General features: G+C 35.2%; 1 protein-coding gene across 2 annotated transcripts in view; it reads left to right on the top strand.

Moving 5' to 3' along the window:
* The window catches only part of LOC135127121 (FERM and PDZ domain-containing protein 2-like), a 238,274-nt gene that overhangs the window by 86,556 nt on the left and 132,103 nt on the right, over positions 1 to 19,615 (top strand). The window contains exon 1 of one of the 2 annotated variants that reach the window (XM_064053456.1): positions 977 to 1,103. The exons of the other annotated variant lie outside the window; for it this stretch is intronic. The gene's annotated coding sequence lies outside the window, so the exon portion shown is untranslated. Of the gene's footprint in view, positions 1 to 976; positions 1,104 to 19,615 lie in introns of those variants that run through there. 2 annotated transcript variants of the gene reach the window in all.

Here is a 19,615-nt window from a genome sequence, read left to right as displayed (position 1 = left end):
CGCAATTAGAAGTCTGAAACTTAATCATAAGACTTTAACACACTTTAATATTTAGTGGGCTATAAATCTAGAATAGATCTGTTTGAAAACTTGTGGGATATTAATTTATCAATAAGTATTGTTCTTAGTTAAAAGATTTTTGAAAATAATATATAATGCGTAGTTGTAGTTATTCGTTGCATTAGAGTAGACGTAGATCATCAAATCTACGACGAATCACCCTATAATATCCAGTGCTGCCAATCACGCCCAATTTCCTCACTCTTTATGAGATTGGCGAAGTGGAGTGGGGGAAAAGACCAGCGTCGGCGTTAAGCACGCTATCCTTATTTTGGGATAAATTATTTAAAAATGAGAGAAAAAATTAACGTCTGAAGTATTTTTAAATAAGCTTCGTTAGTTCTGTGGTGATATTAAAATGATGTTATTTTACTACATTTTAAATTTGCGTTCCAACATCTAAAGAAGTCATGAATATTTCATAAATTTGTGAAAAAAGTATCAAAATATCAAATGTCGTTCGAAACCAATTCTCAACGCAACTTTTGATTCCATTATTTTTGGAAATCTTGTCATTCGGTCCAATTTTGCCGCGCCCCGTCTGAGTCTTTAGTTTTTGGATTATGTATGTTTGGCATTCAGTTTTGACATTTCCGTTCCACCTGCCCACACGTAAGGAATCAATAAAATTGCTAATTCCGAGTTGAGTCAGTTTTCCCAAGTCCGATGTGTACTTCCGCAAATGCAATTTGTTTCCGCACAAAGCAAATAGAGTCCTAGAAATGGGCACTCTCATTTAGATCCACAGTTTCTAAAGTACTATATACATTCTCATTGTCGACGCAGTCCAGCAACACATGATGTATTCGAACGTTGGTAGCGGGGGCGGCAGAGTTTCCGCCCCCACAGATCAGTCTCTTCCGAGCTTCGGCGGCGTACAGACGCACCCTGTTTTCCGGAATCCGGTAGACGCGAACGCTACGCACGGAGTCGCTTGAGGAGGTCCGATAAATGTAACTTTGAAATTTTCAAACTGTGCTGATCCATGCGAGGCAATTCGTCGGTTTTTTCTGTAGGTTTTTTGTTTGGTCGCCGTGCTTTTTGTAAGTATGAGAGCAAGTTTGCGTGGGGATTACTTGGCGCTGTACCATCAGAAAATGAAAAAGGGGTGAAACCGGACCTTTATCAAACGTCGTTCGCGAAGTGTTTTAATCCGGTTTGTTTTTGTCCGGGGTTGGGTTTTATTATTGTAAGATTTCATGGGGGTTTGCAGCTCGAGTTCTAACTGTTGCACGACTTACGTGTTATGAAATTTGAATCTTTGCACATAATGCTTTCTACCGGATCCGATATTGGTGTTTACGATCTCTATTCCACAAGTGTTTCGTTTGAAGTTTCAGCCCTTGTCAAATACCCATCTGGTTATGACATTCAAATTACTGCATTTATCACCGGGGAATATTTTCGCGAGTTTTAGTAAATAGGTATGTCCGACTAATGCGATGCTACGATTGTTAATTGCGATTATTAATTTTGGCACGGGTGAGAATAAAGTGGCGGCATTTTTTCATCTTATCTCGTTCTGAGCAATTTAACAATTAAACACAAACCTCTCACACCTGGGTCTGGGGAAAATAAATTACTTCTGAAATTATTTCGGAGTGAAATTTTCATAACTGCCTTCGCAGGTACATTAAGAAAATTAATCTATCGGGTCGGGCTAATGACAACAATATTTAGTTTTTAACTACTTAATTTTGTTTCTCCGGCGAGGACTGTGTTTAACTTCAGTTTTCGTTCGAGCGAAACTTTTACTTGTAATTTTTGAAACTGCTCGTTATATTTTATTTTTTTTGAAAATACACGTAGATAAATCTGGGCAAGAATAATTGAAGGCCACAAAAAATAGGGCTACATCATTAACGATTTAATTTTTTAAAGCAAGTACCATTTTTTTGATATTTATATTGGTGAATGGCTAATTTCATGTTTTTCGACTTTTCATAGCTCCTGGAATAAAAAAAGTAGGTCTGCGTTTCCCTCTGTGTGTCGTCTGTTGGCAAATTTATTTTAGATAGATAATCTCCGGTATTGCTTTGTGTATTTTAAGAATATCCTGTAGATGATAAAACTATAATCAAAATTGGACTAATTGTCCCAACATATAATTTGATGACGTCTGTATAAAATTTTATTTTTCACATTTAAATAACTAGATTTAAAAAAAAAAGTACGATATTTTACATTTTAACTTGCCATCGTGCTAATCTCCTGCAGAAACTTGATGACTTATTTTAAAATTTTGCCAGATAAACCTTATCTAAAATGTAAAAAATATTATGTGTTCGATTTTTATTAGGCAGATAATCTCTGAAACTACTACACCGATTGTTGTAAAATTTTGTATGCAGATTAAGAATATCATATAGATGGTAAAAAGTTAACCAAATTTTGTCTAATCCCCCCCAGTAATGTGATGGGGTCACCTCAAAATTGTACGCAGTAAATGGGTTTTAAATTGTATAAAATAACATAGTCCTGCACGTTTAGTTTGTAAATCCGTCTTAAGTTTTTAGCCTAAACATCCAGATTTCTGGAAAAAAATCAAAATTGTGGAACATTGTGTATTTTAATTTTGAAACTGCAAAGTTGGATGCTCTGAAATCATGCAGACGTTTTAAGCATAGGAAGTTTTTAATCAGAATGTCTTGTTTATTCCCTCCAAAAAATTGATGACGTCATTTTAAAATTTTGATTAATGTACTTGTGCTTATACAGAGTGATTAAAAAATTAACGAATTTATTTTATTGATTCAATTAGGAATGGCTCACTCCATTTTCCAGAAAATTTGGGAATGCAGTACAGAGCAGGTTACCAAAACATTTGAGAAAAGTCGGATGGTTAAATTATGAAATTTAGAGAAAAAATCTGGATGGCTAGAATAAAAAGTAAAGATGAAAAAACTACAAGTATAAGAGTGTATTATTTTATGAAATTTAGATAGCATTTACTATGCAAGATTTTGAGGTGACGTCATCACATTGTTGGTGGAGACAATTAGACAAATTTTGGTTAGCGTTTTACCATCTACATTATTCCTAAAATACGTAAAAAATTTGCCAACAATCGCTGGAGATTATTTGTCTAATAAATATCGACACAGACGACATACAGACAGACCGATAGCCAGATACTGAAACGGGAGACCCTTCAATAAATTTTGTTGTAAATTGTTTACATATTTATTATCTATTCTATACAAAAATTTGTTAGCACCGTCGTTCAGGTAATTGTAATGCAAATATTTTTAGGCTTTAAATTTGCTACGCTTGAGGTGATTTTCATTATTTTTTTTTTCTTTGTCTAGCAGAGATTTTTCTTTATGTAACCTTTAAAACGAAATAATGGGCGGAGGTCGAGCTCGTATATTTTATTATTCAAATTTGTTATTCAAAATCTGCGAGTAATGTTGATCCATCTAAAATAATATTTTTCATTGCGGGAAAAAATAATTCAAAAGCTCACTGTTCGTACGTAACAAACGACGAAGTTTTAATTAATTTAACATGTTTCGATCTTTGCCTAAGTTGTCTTCAGTTTGAATGGATGATTAAAAACTTAAAACTTAAACAAAGAATTATTCCATAAAATCTTATTCGAAGCGGTTTTTAGTTAACGAGTCGTTAACGATGTTTTTGATCTGATGTCATTAATTCTTTGGACGAGATAAATTTTAATTCTTGTTTTATAATTACTAAATCAGTGACTCCGATATGTGACTTATAAAAGAATTTTTTTTTAGAACTGTTTTGCTATGAATTTATGGGTTTTATCTATAGTTTTAAAGATTATTATTATATTGGCAGACATACAGAAACGGAAACTTGCACTTTCTCAATCTGTGAACTGTGAAATCTCAAGAAAGCTTGAACTCTTCGTTCCTTGAAATGAGTTCGTTTATACAACGTCGCCAATAAATCCAATACTTTTTCCTTTATTATCTTTATTATACGAAATTTGAAGTTTCTTAAACGAATCTACGAACTTTGCAGACAAAACTTTAGACTTTCGTAGTCGATAAGATCTCCATTTGTTGTCAGAAGTGATTTTGTTTGAGTTATTTAGGATGATTATGCTCGATTTTTAGATGCAAATTTAAGCTGTGTGCAAATAAATGACCAGTGGTAAATGTACCAGTAAAATGCATTTATAGAGCGGAATCATTTCGAAATAACGTTGTTACATCTACTTTTTTCACAGTGTTTACGCAATTTACCAGCATAGTAACGGGGATATTTTTTAAAAACATGTAAACTGAAGCGTGAAGGAATCAACGTTATCAGAAGTTTTTTATTTTACGGATTTTAAAACAGAATATTATTTGCAAAATGCTTGTAAAAGCACAAATTTGGAAATGACATTTTCCGTGTTGTGAATGTTATTTTTCCCGAGGGTTGTTTGTTTGGTTGAAAAAATTCTGAAATAAATCTGACAATTCCGATTTCACGATTGGAAGCGTCAGAACTAAGTTAAGACAGCCAGAAGCTTTTTTTGACACAAAATCTTATCAGTGGTGCTTATTTAGTCACCGTAAAACTATAATCCTAGAAGTTTGCAGCTCGAGTTCGGAAATGTCCGCCCTTTCCACCGGAATTTTGAGCATGTTCCCGGAAGCCGTCAGCGTTTTGATGAAATTTTTGGAAAATTTCAGCGCGCTTAATTCCGTACAGCTTCGTGATTATTTTCCCAATTGAAATTTTAATTTATGACTCGAACTCATCCCTTCATTGTCCTTGCAAGGCGGAACGTGCCAGCAGCACAGTCGGTTGCTAAAGCTAACAAAGGTCGATTTATGCAAATATTCTGCTGTTGTCTAAATGTCGTGGATTTTCTTTTTAAGGCATCTAATTTTCAATGTATCGAGCGACTGCCACACAATAAAAATCGCCGGCGTTGAGTTTGCACAAGCCGGCCAGGAATTTCCACTACAGCCATAAAATAGTTTTCCCCCGGAATTCGGGTAATGTGTATAAATGTCGGGAGCACTTGACGCGCTAATCTTACGTTTAATTTTCATAAAGATTTTTTTTGCAACGCTGCGGAGGATCGAGCTTCTGTCTACGCCAGACATCTATTTGGTAATTTAAAACCTTCTGTTTTCTAGAGCGTGTTGAATTTTCCACTTGCTGCTCCCACCTCGGTTGCAAGACCACGTCTGACTATACATTATTGCGTTGATGGGCGCTTATTTCTTTTATTCGTCTCAACAAATAGATTTTTCGCCGCACATAATTAGGTAGTCTGGCGGTCGTATCATAAATTCTGACCCTATCGCGAATCCTGGAGCGACACCGAGGATCGAGGTGTGGTATTTTTGGCGTTCATTCTTGATTTATGTTATGATCGAAAGATACGTCAGATTGTTTCCAACGGTATCGTATATTTCCTTTCAGGGTAATTGGGTTAAAGTATCACATCCCACGTTTAAGCGTGATATGTCGATAATGCGAGCAATATAGAATATCCACGTCGCGTCCGCTTTGGCGTCATTCATTTTCCCCGGCATTCAAAGCTCGATTGAAAATGCCGCCATTTCTGGGTTAAAACATTCGCCAAATCTTTTGCAATAACGCCTTCGAAAGGCACGCTTAAATATTTGATCTGTTACCCTCGGATATCACGAACGTTTGTCAACAATGATCTTATTACTCTTTTCCCCGCGCCGCCAGTGTTCTTTTGATCATATTCAAACGAACTTTGCATTCGACAACAGCCCTTTTCATATTTCAAATGGTTCATTTGGATTGTTTTATCGTATAACAGAGAATGTTGTCATTCCGTTTTATTGCTTCGGAACAAACATCATAATTTCGAGTGCTTCAAGTCATGGCGCGTGTTGACTTCATATTCAGACCCTGTTCACAAAGAAGAGTTCACTGGCCGACGGAAATTTTCGTTTTTCGAACTGCTTTGAAAACGAAACATCAGTACAAATTTGATCAATTTTTATTTCCCTTTATTGCATTCAACGCTGTCGGCAGGGTTTTTGTTTTTCCAAATTGTTAAATCATCACCGCTTCTAAATTTTGTTGTGTTGTAAATATGTGGTTTGCTTTGGTTAGTTTAGCGCTTCCAGAGTGGCGTGAATTATTTTGATATTCTTTAGGGCGCCAGCAAGTTGTTACAGTGGTCACTGTCTTTCCTCCTGTCTTAAATATGAACACGGAGAACATCGTCGCGTTTTCAGGAGTTGCATTTTAAAAATATGGGAACTTGAATTTTGAACTTGAGTCCAGGGGATCTCATATGCATGTCTTGTCTGCAGTTTTAATAAAACAAATTATAATCTTGACCAATTTTTAGACCATTTTAAATTGACACGTTCATGCATTGTTTGCGTTCTGAGATAGCTGGTACCCCGAAGAAAAGTGTTAGGCAGAAAATCTGAAAATTTGATACCGGGTGAGTCTGGGAAAAATGGTAAAAATTTCTTTCTCACATTTTGGTGGAGCTATAATGATTTTAAAATTGGTTCTTTTGCCACGTTAACAACTAAACAACACATTTATTATCAGAATAATTAGTAATTAAAATTTTAATTAATATGTACCTCGCCCATGACCATTTCTACTTCCCGAGCGTAAGCTAAGGAAGTATAGTAATCGGGCCTGTCTGTCTGTCTGTCTGGTGTCTGTATCCATTTTTATTAGACAAGTGATCTCCGAAACTGCTGGACCGTTTGTTATCAAATTTTGTATGTATATTAGAAATATCATCTAGATGGTTAAATACTACCCAAAATTTGGGTAATCATCCCCCCCAACAATTTGATGACGTCATTTCATTGAATCGTGTCTTAAAATAATTTTAATGTTATATAAAAATACACTCCTATACTTGTAGTGTACGAATCCGTTTTCAGTTTTTTCGCTAAACGTTCAAATTTTCGCAAAAATAATTCCAAGTTTCAATACGCGACATTGTGGTAGTGGTTCTATGCCGAACTTGGCCGTTCACTTTTTACTTCCCGAGCGTAAGCAAAGGAAGTATTGTAATCGAGTCCGTCGGCCGACTCTCTACTTTTACGTTTTCTCGATCTTTCATGACCCCTAGAAGACGAAGAAATAGGTCTCCCATTTCCGTCTGTCTGTCCGTCTGTCCGTCTGTCCGTCCGTCTGTCCGTCTGTCCGTCTGCCCCCGGATTTTTATTAGACAGATAATCTCCGAAAGTACTCGACCGATTGTTGTGAAATTTTGTACTTATATTAAGAATATCATGTAGATGGTAAAACGCTAACCAAAATTTGTCTAATCATCCCCACCACTAATGCGATGACGTCACTTCAAAATTGTACATAGTAAATGGGTTTTCAATTGTATAAAATAACATAGTCCTACACATGTAGTTTACAACTCTGAATCGACTTTTCACCCGAAACGTCCAGATTTTTGGAAAAAAATCAAAATTATAAAACAACATTTTGAAATTTAATTTTTAATCTGCTAACCAGAATGCTTTGAAATGTTGCAGATGTTTTAAGGCTATAAAGAGCATCATAAATCTTTAGTCAAAAAATATTTGCTTATCCCCTCCAAAAACTTGATGACGTCAGCTCAAAAGTTTGTGGGATAAATCATATCTAAAATGTACAAAATATGATGAGTCTGTACTTGTGATCTATCACTCCATTCATATTTTTTGGATTTGCATATACAGGGTGACTCAAAAAAATTAATGAATGCGTAAATATATTTTATTGATTTAATCAGGAACTACAAAACCGAATGCTCTGAAATCTTGCAGATGTTTTAAGGTCATAAAGAGCATAATAAATGTTTAGTCAAAATATATTTGCTTATCCCCTCCAAAAACTTGATGACGTCAGCTCGAAAGTTTGCCGAATAAATCATATCTAAAATGTACAAAATATGATGAGCCTGTACTTGTCATTTATCACTCCATTCATATTTTTTGGATTTGCATATACAGAGTGACTCAAAAAAATTAATGAATGCGTAAATATATTTTATTGATTTAATCAGGAACTACAAAACGGAATGCTCTGACATCTTGCAGATGTTTTAAGGTTATAAAGAGCATAATAAATGTTTAGTCAAAATATATTTGCTTATCCCCTCCAAAAACTGATGACGTCAGCTCAAAAGTTTGCCGAATAAATCGTATCTAAAATGTACAAAATATGATGAGTCTGTACTTGTGATTTATCATTCCATTCATATTTTTGGATTTTCATATGCAGGGTGACTCAAAAAAATTAATGAAGGCGTGAATTTATTTCATCGATTTAATCAGGAATTACAAAACCGAATGCTTTGAAATCTTGGGAATATTTTAAAGTTATTATAAGCATGGTAAACTTTTGTTCAAAATGTATTTGTTCATCCCTCCTAAAAAAATTGATGACGTCACCCTTAAATTTTGCTGAATAAATCCTATCTAAAATGCAAAAAATATGATGAGTTTGTACTTGTGATTTATCATTCCATTCATATTTTTTAGATTTTCTTAAGAGGTGGGTCAAAAAAATTAATGAAGTCAATTTATTTTATTGATTAAATTAAAAGCAACACTTAGTATTAGTATTACACCCCAACCAACCCAATTTGGTAGACACAAAATTTGTTAAAGGAAAAACTCGGTTGAAACATAAGGGTAGCACGCTCATTTACATCGACTTTAACATTACAGACCTGCATTTGTTTTATGCGTTCATTTGGTTCCGCGAATGTGAAATAGACATGTTTATAATCAACCAATTGTGAATTTCACCGTCAAGAATTAAAATAAAACCCAATGTTTTATATAATAAGCGGAAGTCGAAGCAATAAAACCGATGGTCGTTTTGTTTACAGTTTTTCTGTTTGACTCTCACGTATGCTGTTACGCCTGTCATCTTAAATTAAGAATGTTTATACATACCCGATTTTCAGTTGCCTCTGATACGTATACGTGAGTAAATTGTTTCGTTATTTTATTGATTATTACAAATCAATATTCAAAACGACCCAATTCATTTTCCCGAAAATTTGAGAATATAATAATTTTATTCTTAGTATTACACTACATCTATCCCAACTGATATACGTGTGCTTGCAAAAATGTTGATGACGTCATCGCAATTTTTTTTTAAATTCCCACTACAAAAATGTAATGAGAAAAAAAAACACAATAGGCATGCAGTCGTCAAGTTTCCGACAGCGAGGGAAGTACTGTCTAAACTCTTTAGACCAATTTTTTTTCTTGCATTGGTAATACGCTGCGACTACTTTTTTTTTGTTATGTGACTAGTATTATGATGTTGATGACTTCATTACCAATTTCTTATTGGTCAAATTAAGTCACCCCATTTCCTCGAAAATGTGAAAAATTCGCCTTTATAATAATAATAAAATAAGAATTATAATATTCAGATAATTTTGTTCGACTGTGAATTAATTCAAATCACACTAACTTCTACGTGACATTGTTTCGATGTATTAAGATAAATAAACACTAGATGCTAGATATGTTTCACTATACTTTAGGAGCGAGGGAAGTTCTGTCGTCACACTTTTCGACCAATTTTTAATCATTTCAGTTAGAATGTACAAAGATATGGTTGTGGTGCTTTTATAATATGTTAATTACATTTGACAACAATGTTTGCCTGATACTATAAAGGAAAGGTACAAATCAGCAAAAATTGGGTATGCAGTTAATTTTAGGTCCCCTGGTGTTTTATTTTCCCATAAATTTAAAGGAATCTGGTGTTTTGTTGCTGGATGAACTTGAAAAAATCTTTTGAGCTTTTAGCGTTTTATTTTTATGAATTTGAAAAAGCCTTGATGCCGCAGTGTTTTTTTTTAATTCGGGAGACTCTTGGGTACCCATGGTGTATTATTTTGGGAGCTTATGGAGTTTTTTTTTTGTAAATTGTTCAAAACAATTTGGCGGACTTTGGTGTTCAATTTTTGGAAAATTCTGATTTGACCTGTTTTTGCGTTAACTTTGGGACCCCGTTTTTTTTTTTTTAAACAATCTTGAGGTTCTAGGTGTTCCTGATTGGAAAGAATTTGAGAGTAATTTGGAGCCTCTAGTGTCTTTTCTTATAATAAATTATTTAAATTTCTTAGAGGATACGTCATTTGCAAAAATCAGTCTTATCTTAGCAGGTACTAGCCCCAGCCGCCCGTCCTCTATTTTCTTAGAGAATGTCATTTGATCAAAATCGTGTAGACTCCTTTTCCCAACATGAAACTTAAAACGCCTTTAATATAGAAACTTTGTATAAGCAAATATCGATTTAGCAATTAGGCTCCGCCCCATAATTGCAAAATCCATATTTCCTTGCAAAAATGTACCATCAACCATGTTTTAAATTTCTTGTTGTGAAAAGAAGGCTATGTATATTAAGAAAAATAAGGTAAAATTGAACCCCACCCACCCACCCTATCTCAATTGTGACGCTTTTCTTTATTCGTCGTTAGTCAAGGGGGGCGGAGCTTAGTTGCAAAATCCGTATTTTTCTACAAAAATTACCATGTGAAACATGTTCGTCATGATGGTATTGCTCAAAGAAAACTATATGTAAAGAAATAAGTATTTTGCAGTTAAGCTTGGTTTACGGCGAATAAAAAAAATCATAACAATTGAGATAGGGCGGGTGGGCGGGCATAGGTTTTGGCTTTTGGTTTTAATATGTGTAGACTTCTTTTCAGAACATGAAACTTAAAACATGTTTAAAATGGAAAATTTGTATAAGGAAACGGTAACGTCAACGGATGATATAAACGACGGATACCTTCGCTGCGTATTTATCTTACAACGGCAACGTTAGCGCCCGTTGTAAATCTTTCTTAGAAGGAAATTATTTGCCGAATCAGTCTTATCCTAGCAGGTGGTAGCCCCGCCCACCCACCCTCTCTATTCTTAGTAGATTTGTCATTTGCCAAAATCACTCTTATCTTGGCCGGAACTAGTTCCGCCCACCCTCTCTTTTCTTAGAGAGTATGTCATTTACCAAAATCGATCTTAGATTAGCAGGTACTAACCCCGCCCTCCCACCCTCTATTTTCTTAGAGGGATCTCATTAGCCAAATCAGTCTTATCCTAACAGGTACTAGCCCCGCCCACCCACCCTCTCTTTTCTTAGAGAGTATGTTATTTGCCAAAATCAGTCTTATCCTAGCTAGTAGCTGCTAAGCTTAAACTCATTTTGGCAAATGAAATACCCTCTAAGAAAAGAGAGGGTGCGTGGGCGGTACTAGTACCTGCAAAAACCGATTTTGGCAAATGAGATCACTCTAAGAAAATATAGGGCGGGTGGGCGGGGTTAGTACCTGCTAAAATAAATCTGTTTTAGCAAATAACATACCCCGTACATAATCCACTGAAGAGTTAATCCGCTAGTTTCCAGACACCCGGTATAAAAAGTAACGTTAACAGAAATGAAGAAAAATTGATGTGTTGTTTAGCAATGAAAACGTACGTATAGTATTTCTTTTTACTTGTGGAGCGTAAGCTAAGGAAATATAGTTATCGAGTCCATCGGACGAATGGTCACTGTTATATTTTCTCGACGTTTCTTGACCCCTACAGTACGAAAAATTAGTCTCCCGTTTCCGTCTGTCTGTCTATTTGTATTCATTTTTATTAAACTTCGAAATTGCTGGACCGATCGTTGTCAAATTTTGTACATATATTAGAAGTATCATGTAGATGGTTAAATTTTAACCAAAATTTTGCTAATCATCCCCGCCAACAATTTGATAACACCATTTCAAAAAATTCTATGTTTATTTGATCTAACTTAAATTGAATATACTCTTATACGCGTGGTTTACGAATCCGCTTTGAGTTTTTCCCTAACCATCCAAATTGTTGTAAAAATATAATGCATGGTATAATAGTAGTTTATTTATCAAATTAAGAATAAGTCCCCTTATTTTCTTGAAAATAGAAAATGCGCCCGGCGATATTTAATAATGATAAAGTATAATAATTGAAATTTGCGTTCCCGTGGCGGATGGATTGGGGGGTGCTATTGACGCAGGTTCATCCGTTTACCGAAAAGAATCGAGGAATTTTTATGGCTTTGTTTGTCTAGTTGGGTTCTCGAGAAACCCCAATGTGCTGTTTACAATTTATCACCTATTTAACAACACTTAGTGATTTCGAAAAACTGCACAAGAAATGTATCAGTGGTACGAGTGTGACGCACAACTTCTTGTACTCCTATATCTAATTTCAATTGATTTGTACAACTGGTTCTCAAGATATTTAACCGTTTCCATATATTCTAGAGACCCTGTTATCAGAAAACAAACATTTTTGATATTTTTTCAAAGAAGCGGAATTCGTTGGACTGTACTTTAAGGGCGATGGGAAGTTCTGTCGAAGTAACTTTGGACCAATTTCTTTAATAATAAAGCAAAATGTAGCAAAACTTATTTCCGCAAAGTACGAAATAGGGATCTGAAGATCAGTTCAACCTTGACCGATATTTTGAGTAACTCACCATCAGGGAATAGCGCCTCTCGGAACTTTAGAAATGACTTTGCTAAAGTGCTAAAACTGGTGCACAGAATATCGTGTAGATGGTTTGATATTCATTTTCGAGTATCAGTTGCGAAGAGATAATGAAACTACACGCCATATTAGAGCATAATACCCTATACCGATTGCGCTTATCGATTTATTAATGCAATTTCCCGACGACAAATTGTTACCGTTACATTCTCCAGGGTAGATCATATAACCGTTATCGAGTTACATATACAAAATATCGCTATGTGCACTAAAATCAACTTCCCTTAAATATTTGATTTATCTAATTCTTGAAGGTAGAAGTTTGTCCTGTCGTTCGTTACTTGAAACAAACATTCCAATTTTGAGCGCTCCAAGCCACGGCGAGTGTTGGCTTCATATTTAAAGCATAATGGCAAAAAAGTTCGTCAGGCGTGGGTAATTTTCATTTTCGTGCTTTGTTGAAAAAGGCCAAATAACTTGGAAAGTTTGATCAATCCGGCGTGCGCATAGGTTTGAGTAGGGTTCGAAAACATTTATCAAGAAGATTTCATAACTGCACCCATACAAAATAACCCGCTGTAATAAATTGTGTATTTCTGACACTCGCAAAAACTAGATTGACATGTTATGAGGGCGGGCACGGAAACCTCGTGATATAATCAGGCGGAGATGTGATTTCCATTTTTTCACCTGCTTATCTCCGGCATTCCATACATATTTAAACAGGTAGAGGCGACATTTTCCTTATGTCGGAAATGTGTCGGACTAAGGTATCATGTAGCAAATCCTTGTGCTAATGGAATGACATTTTATTGTCTCAGGACGCGTTTTACATAATTCACGAAAAATTTAAATTTCTTTATAGTTTCTTTTCTGTTATGTTTTCGGGGGGTTAGTGTAATCCGTATGAATGACGGCTTTGTTTCTGGTAGGTTAAGTAGGGCGATTAGTGTAGTGAAGTAAAGTTTGATTATTTAGCGGAGTCGAAACACGTGAGGTGTTTGAGGTTTACACAAAGGAGAAGAAATTAATTTTTGATGGCGGTACATACGGGAAACTCGAGACGGGCGTGGGTGGTTTTAAGTACATCAAAGATAATGCAACGTGGAAGTGCAGCGAGGCTGTCGCTCGTTTTAGGTGTATATTTTATTGTCTTATTTTCCTCTCTTTGTACACTGAAATGTAATATCTATAAAACAAGTCTTTTACAGTCTTCCGTTACATCCTATAAATAGATCTTAACTTTCAAAGGTTGCAGAATTTCATCTTTGAACGACATATAGACGTTGCTTTCAGACGTCCGTAATTGCAAAATTAGATCCTCTTGTGGATTTTGTTTGTTTCATTACAGAGCAGCTTGATTTGACAAACATAACTACAAGGCAGTTTTGTGTAAAATTTCAGATTATGGAAATTGGACGTCTAGAAATCTAATTGACTTTACTTCTAGAAAATATTTAAATATATTTTTAATGCCAAATGTTCCGAAGCTGCTTTTTGTTATTGTTCAGTTTTATAATCTCTTCAAAATCAGTTAACGTTGGAGGGTTTTCTTCTGTTTCATTTACAATTCTTGTATATTTTGCTCACCCTCTTCGCACGCATCATGTTGATTTTCTGCTCCATTCAATAGTTCCGCGAAGCGTTTTTTCCACATTTCCAGTATTTTTTGTCTTGTATAATCTTTTTGCAATCCCCTGTACCGTTTTATTATTTCTTTGTTCTTACAGCTTTCTTTAATTACTTTCATTACATTCTCCATAGTACCAAAGTTACCTTTTCTTTTGATTTTTTTTGGCACTTTTCTTTTGTTGTTCTTGTTTCTTTGGATTCGTTTAACATTTTCAGTCTTAATGGTCTTCCAACTATATTCTACTTTTTTTTTTCGCATACCTTATCAAACACTTGTTTTTGTTTGTACTTGCTTCTTTAAAATATTCTGCTGCGTGGTGAACTTTATCTCTCATAGTTGTCCATAAGTTTTCTGTCCTCTTCTTTCTATAGGTCTTTCTATATTGTTCCTTAGCCTTATACAACTATATTTATATTTCTTATTTCTTCATTTTCTATTCCATGGGATTTCCTGTTTCAACTAAGGGAAAAAAAAACAATCTGCATTTTGTCCTCTGTGGCCGTGCACATTTTTTATAAATTTGTTCAATAGGTTCCATTCGCCTGTGATCACAAAAAATTCCTTCAAACTACTTCAAAAATCAGACGACAAAAGGGATCCACGAGATTGTTTCAAATTATTTCAAAAACAAACAAGGAATCCCTGAAATTCCTTCAAACTACTTCAAAAATGAAACACAAGTGGTCCCCAAGATTATTTTAAATTATTTACTCCAAATTTTTTCAAACTATTTCAGAAACAAAACAAGGGATCTCCGAGATTCTTTCAAATTATTTCACAAAAAAAAAAGCCTCAGGATGCCCGAGATTATTTCAAACTACTTGAAAAATAAACCAAAAGGGATCGCCACTATTCTTTCAAACTACTTCAAAAACCAGACACTGCTTCAGAAATAAAACCCAAGGTGTCCCCGAGATTCTTTCAAATTATTTCAGAAACAAGCCCCTTATAGGGGATCTCCGAGATTCTTTCAAACTACTTCAAAAACAAGAAAGGAAACCTCAAGATTCTTTCAAACTACTCTAAAAATAAAAGAAATATGACCTCTGAGACGCTTTCAAGCTACTTCAAATACCGACACAAGGAGTCCCCGAAATTGTTTTAAAGCACTGCAAAAACAAAATCCAAGGATCCTCTAAATGCTTTCGAACTACTTCAGCAACAGACAGAAGGGGTCCACTTCAGAAATAAGAAAAGAATTCCAAGATTTTTTCAAACTACTCTGAAAACGAAACAAAAGGGATCCCCGAGATTCTTTCAAATTAGTTCATAAACAAACCCCCTCAGGATGCCCCGAGATTCTTTCAAACTTTTTGAAAAATAAACCAGAAGGAATCTCCGAGATTGTTTCAAATTACTTCAAAAACAAGAAAGGGATCGCCAGTATTCTTTCAAACTACTTCATAAACGAGGCGCAAGTGGCCTCCGAGATTCTTCAAACTGCTTTTAAAACAAAACCCAAAGTGTCCCCGAGATTCTTTCAAATTACATAAAAAATAAGCCCCTTAAGGAATCCCAGAGATTCTTTCAAACTACTTCAAAAACAAAATACAAGAGATCCCCGAGATTATTTCAAACTATTTGAAAAACGAAACAGAAGGGATCCCTGAGATTTTTTCAAATTACTTCAGAAGCAAGAAAAGAAACCTCAAGATTCTTTCAAACTACTCTAAAAACAAAACAAAAGGGGCCTCTGAGACGCTTTCAAGCTACTTCAAATACCGACGCAAGAGGTCCCCGAAATTGTTTTAAACTACTGCAAACACTAAATACAAAGGGTCCTCGAAATGTTTTCTAACTATTTCAAAAACAAACAGAAGGGGTCTAATTCAGAAGTAAGAAAAGAATCCCAAGATTCTTTGAGACTACTCTAAAAACAAAACAAAACGGGTCCTAAGATTCTTTCAAACTACTTCAAAAACAAAACTGAAGGGGCCCCTGAGGTTCTTTCAAATTATTGCCCAAACAAACCCCCTCAGGATGTCCCGAGATTCTTTCAAACTACTTGAAAAATAAACCAAAAGGGGTCCCCGAGATTGTTTCAAATGACTTCAAAAACAAGAAAGGGATCGCCAGTATTGTTAAACACTAGACGCAAGGGGTCCCCGAGATTCTTTCAAATTACCTCAAAAACAAGCCTCTTAGTGATCTTCGAGATTCTTTCAAACTACTTGAAAAACGAAACAAAAGGAGTTTCCGAGATTTTTTCAAATTACTTCAGAAACAAGAAAGGAATCCGCAAGATTCTTTCAAACTACTCTGAAAACAAAACGAAAGGGGCCTCTGAGACGCTTTCAAGCTACTTCAAATACCGACACAAGAGGTCCCTGAAATTGTTGTAAATTACTGCAAAAACAAAATACAAGCGATCCTCGAAATGCTTTCGAACAGAAACATACAGAAGGGGTCCACTTCAGAACTAAGTAAAGAATCTCAAGATTCTTTCAGACTACTCTGAAAACAAAACGAAAGGAGCCCTGAGATTCTTTCAAACTACTTCATAAACAAAACCTCCTCAGGATGCCCCGAGATTGTTTCAAATTACTTCAAAAACAAGAAAGGGATCGCCAGTATTCTTTCAAATTACTTCAAAAACCAGACCCAGGGGTCCCCGAGGTGCCTTCAAACTGTTTCAGAAACAAAACCCAAGGTGTACCGGAGATTTTTTCGAACTACTTGAAAAATGAGAAAAATGAACAGAAGGGGTCCTCGAGATTTTTTCAAATTACTTCATAAACAAGAAAGGAATCCCCAAGATTCTTTCAAACTACTCTAAAAATAAAAGGGACCTCTGAGACACTACTTCAAATATCGACGCAAAGGGTTCTCGAAATTGTTTTAAACTACTGCAGAAACAAAGTACAAGGGATCCTCGAAATACTTTCGAACTGTTTCAAAAACAGATAGAAGGGGAACACTTCAGAAATAAGAAAAGTATCTCAAGATTCTTCCAGACGTTTCTAAAATAAAACCCAAGGGGTCCCTGAGATTCTTTCAAACTGCCTAAAAACAGAACACACGCGATCTCCGAGATTCTTTCAAATTACTTTAAAAATCAGGCACAAGGGATTCCAAGATGCTTTCAAACTACTTCAAAAATAGACAGAAGTGGTCCCCGAGATTATTTGAAATTGCTTCAAAAACAAGAAAAGGATACGAGATTCTGTCAAATTACTTCAATAATAATAAGGGATCCCTGAAATTCTTTAAACTACTTGAAAAATTAACAGAAGGGGTCCCCGAGATTTTTTCAAATTACTTCATAAACAAGAAAGGAATACCCAAGATTCTTTCAAACTACTCTAAAAACAAAAGGGGCCTCTGAGAGACCACTTCAAATACCGACACAAAGGGTCCTTGAAATTGTTTTAAACTACTGCAAAAACAAAATACAAGGAATCCTCGAAATACTTTCGAACTATTTCAAAAACAGATAGAAGGGGTCCACTTCAGAAATAAGAAAAGTATCTCAAGATTCTTTCAGACGTTTCTAAAATAAAACCCAAGGGGTCCTTGAGATTCTTTCAAACTACTTCAAAAACAAAACACACGGGATCTCCGAGATTCTTTCAAATTACTTTAAAAATCAGGCACAAGGGATCCCAAGATACTTTCAAACTACTTCAAAAATAGACAGCAGTGGTCCCCGAGATTATTTGAAATTGCTTCAAAAACAAGAAAAGGATACGAGATGCTGTCAAATTACTTCAATAACAAGATAAGGGATCCCTGAAATTCTTTAAACTACTTGAAAAACGAAACACAAGGAGTCCCCGTGATTCTTTTAAATTACTTCAGAAACCAGAAAGGGAGCTCCAAGATTCTTTCAAACTACTCCAAAAACAAAACACAACGGGTTTCCGAGATATTTTCAAATTACTTCAATAACAAGAGAAGGAATGCCCAAGATTCTTTCAAACTACTTGAAAAACAAAACTCAACAAGTCCCCAAGATTCTTTCAAACTATGTACTTTAAAAACAAAAGACAAGGATTCCCCGAGATTTCTTCAAACTATTTCACAAAGAAAACCCAAGATTCTTTCAAATTAAGTCTCCCCCCCTGCTTCGAGTTTATTTCCAACTTCATGAAAAACAAACCACAAGGGGTCCCCGACATTGCTTCAAATTACTTCAAAAACAAGAAAGGGATCGCCAGTGTTCTTTCAAACTAAGTACTTCAAAAACAAAAGGGGTCCTTAAGATTCTTTCGAAGGGCCCCTAGATTCTTCCGCATGACTTCAAAAACAAACCCCTCAGAGGATCCCTGAGATTCTTTCAAACTACTTCAAAAACAAAACACAAGAGATTCCCGAGATTCTTTCAAACTACTTCAAAAACAAATCAAAAGGGGTTCCCGAGATTCTTAAAAAACATTGCAAAAACAAAATATTTCTTCTTATTTTCCTCGCCTGATCAGGTTTTTTTTTCCTTTGTCCCATTTCCATTATTTCTTTGTATGTATCCGTTACCCCATTTTAACTGTTTTCCCCCTATTTGTTTCTTTTTTTACTCCATTCCGGATTTGTTCTTGCATTTTTAGCTTGCTCTTGTTCGTCCTCACTATATTTTAGTCTGATTGACTTGTTAGTTTTACCATAATTTGTTTTCTTTTAGTTTTATGCCACTTATAACTCCTACCTCGACATTTAGTATTTTAGCCATAAAATTGTCGATACCATTCTTGAATGTTATTTTTTCGTTTTTCATTTTTTAAATATTTACTCGCCTATCCATCTCCACTATAACTTTCTTCATTTTTGTATTTTTGTCACTTCATTTTTTATTTTCCTCTCAAGTCTCGGATTTCATCCCTGTATTCTTCTGCAATTGTCTTGTTTTTTTAACTCTGAATTTTAATTTGTTCTGCCATTGTGCGCATCATATTGTTACAAAATAAACCCATACGCCATCCCGGTACGACGCCTTTTGGTTTTCTAGTATGTGAGGCGATGATGGGTGACGCATCATCCGTGACGGCGGGCGGCGTTCGCATAAAGACCAGTCTGGAGCGGGTTACTGGAAGTCTCGATTGCGGGGTCCAGAAAAACCTCGAAGCGGCATTCGCGAACCATCCAGAGGAATGTATGGGTTTAACGAGTCAAGTCCAGACAACGGGAGAAGTAGAATCTAGTCAAAGTCGGAGTTATTTTGTATATAGTCGCTGCATAGTTAATCGTGTAGTTTTGTATTACTGACGAATAAATTAAAAAGCCAATAAACAAAATTTATGATCTCTGTAGGAAACTAGATTTCCTTCTTTGTACTTCAGGGGAAATATTTACTTAATTAATGTCAAAGTAGCACTGACGAATTACAGACCTATAAGTTTTGAAAATAAAAGAAACGAGGCTGGGGAATATGTCAAACATTACTATTATTTATTATTATTTTTATTATCATTAAATGTATGCGTTCATTATATCGCTAAAATTTTCTAAGCCGCTGTGTCGC

This window comes from Zophobas morio, unplaced genomic scaffold (genome assembly GCF_036711695.1).
Source record: "Zophobas morio isolate AGI-343-1 ecotype UQ-CSIRO unplaced genomic scaffold, CSIRO_AGI_Zmor_V1 ptg000011l, whole genome shotgun sequence".
In the NCBI taxonomy this organism is placed as follows: Eukaryota; Metazoa; Arthropoda; class Insecta; order Coleoptera; family Tenebrionidae; genus Zophobas; species Zophobas morio.
The sequence above is the reverse complement of the archived record's forward strand: the minus strand, read 5'-3'. Positions and strand labels throughout refer to the sequence as shown.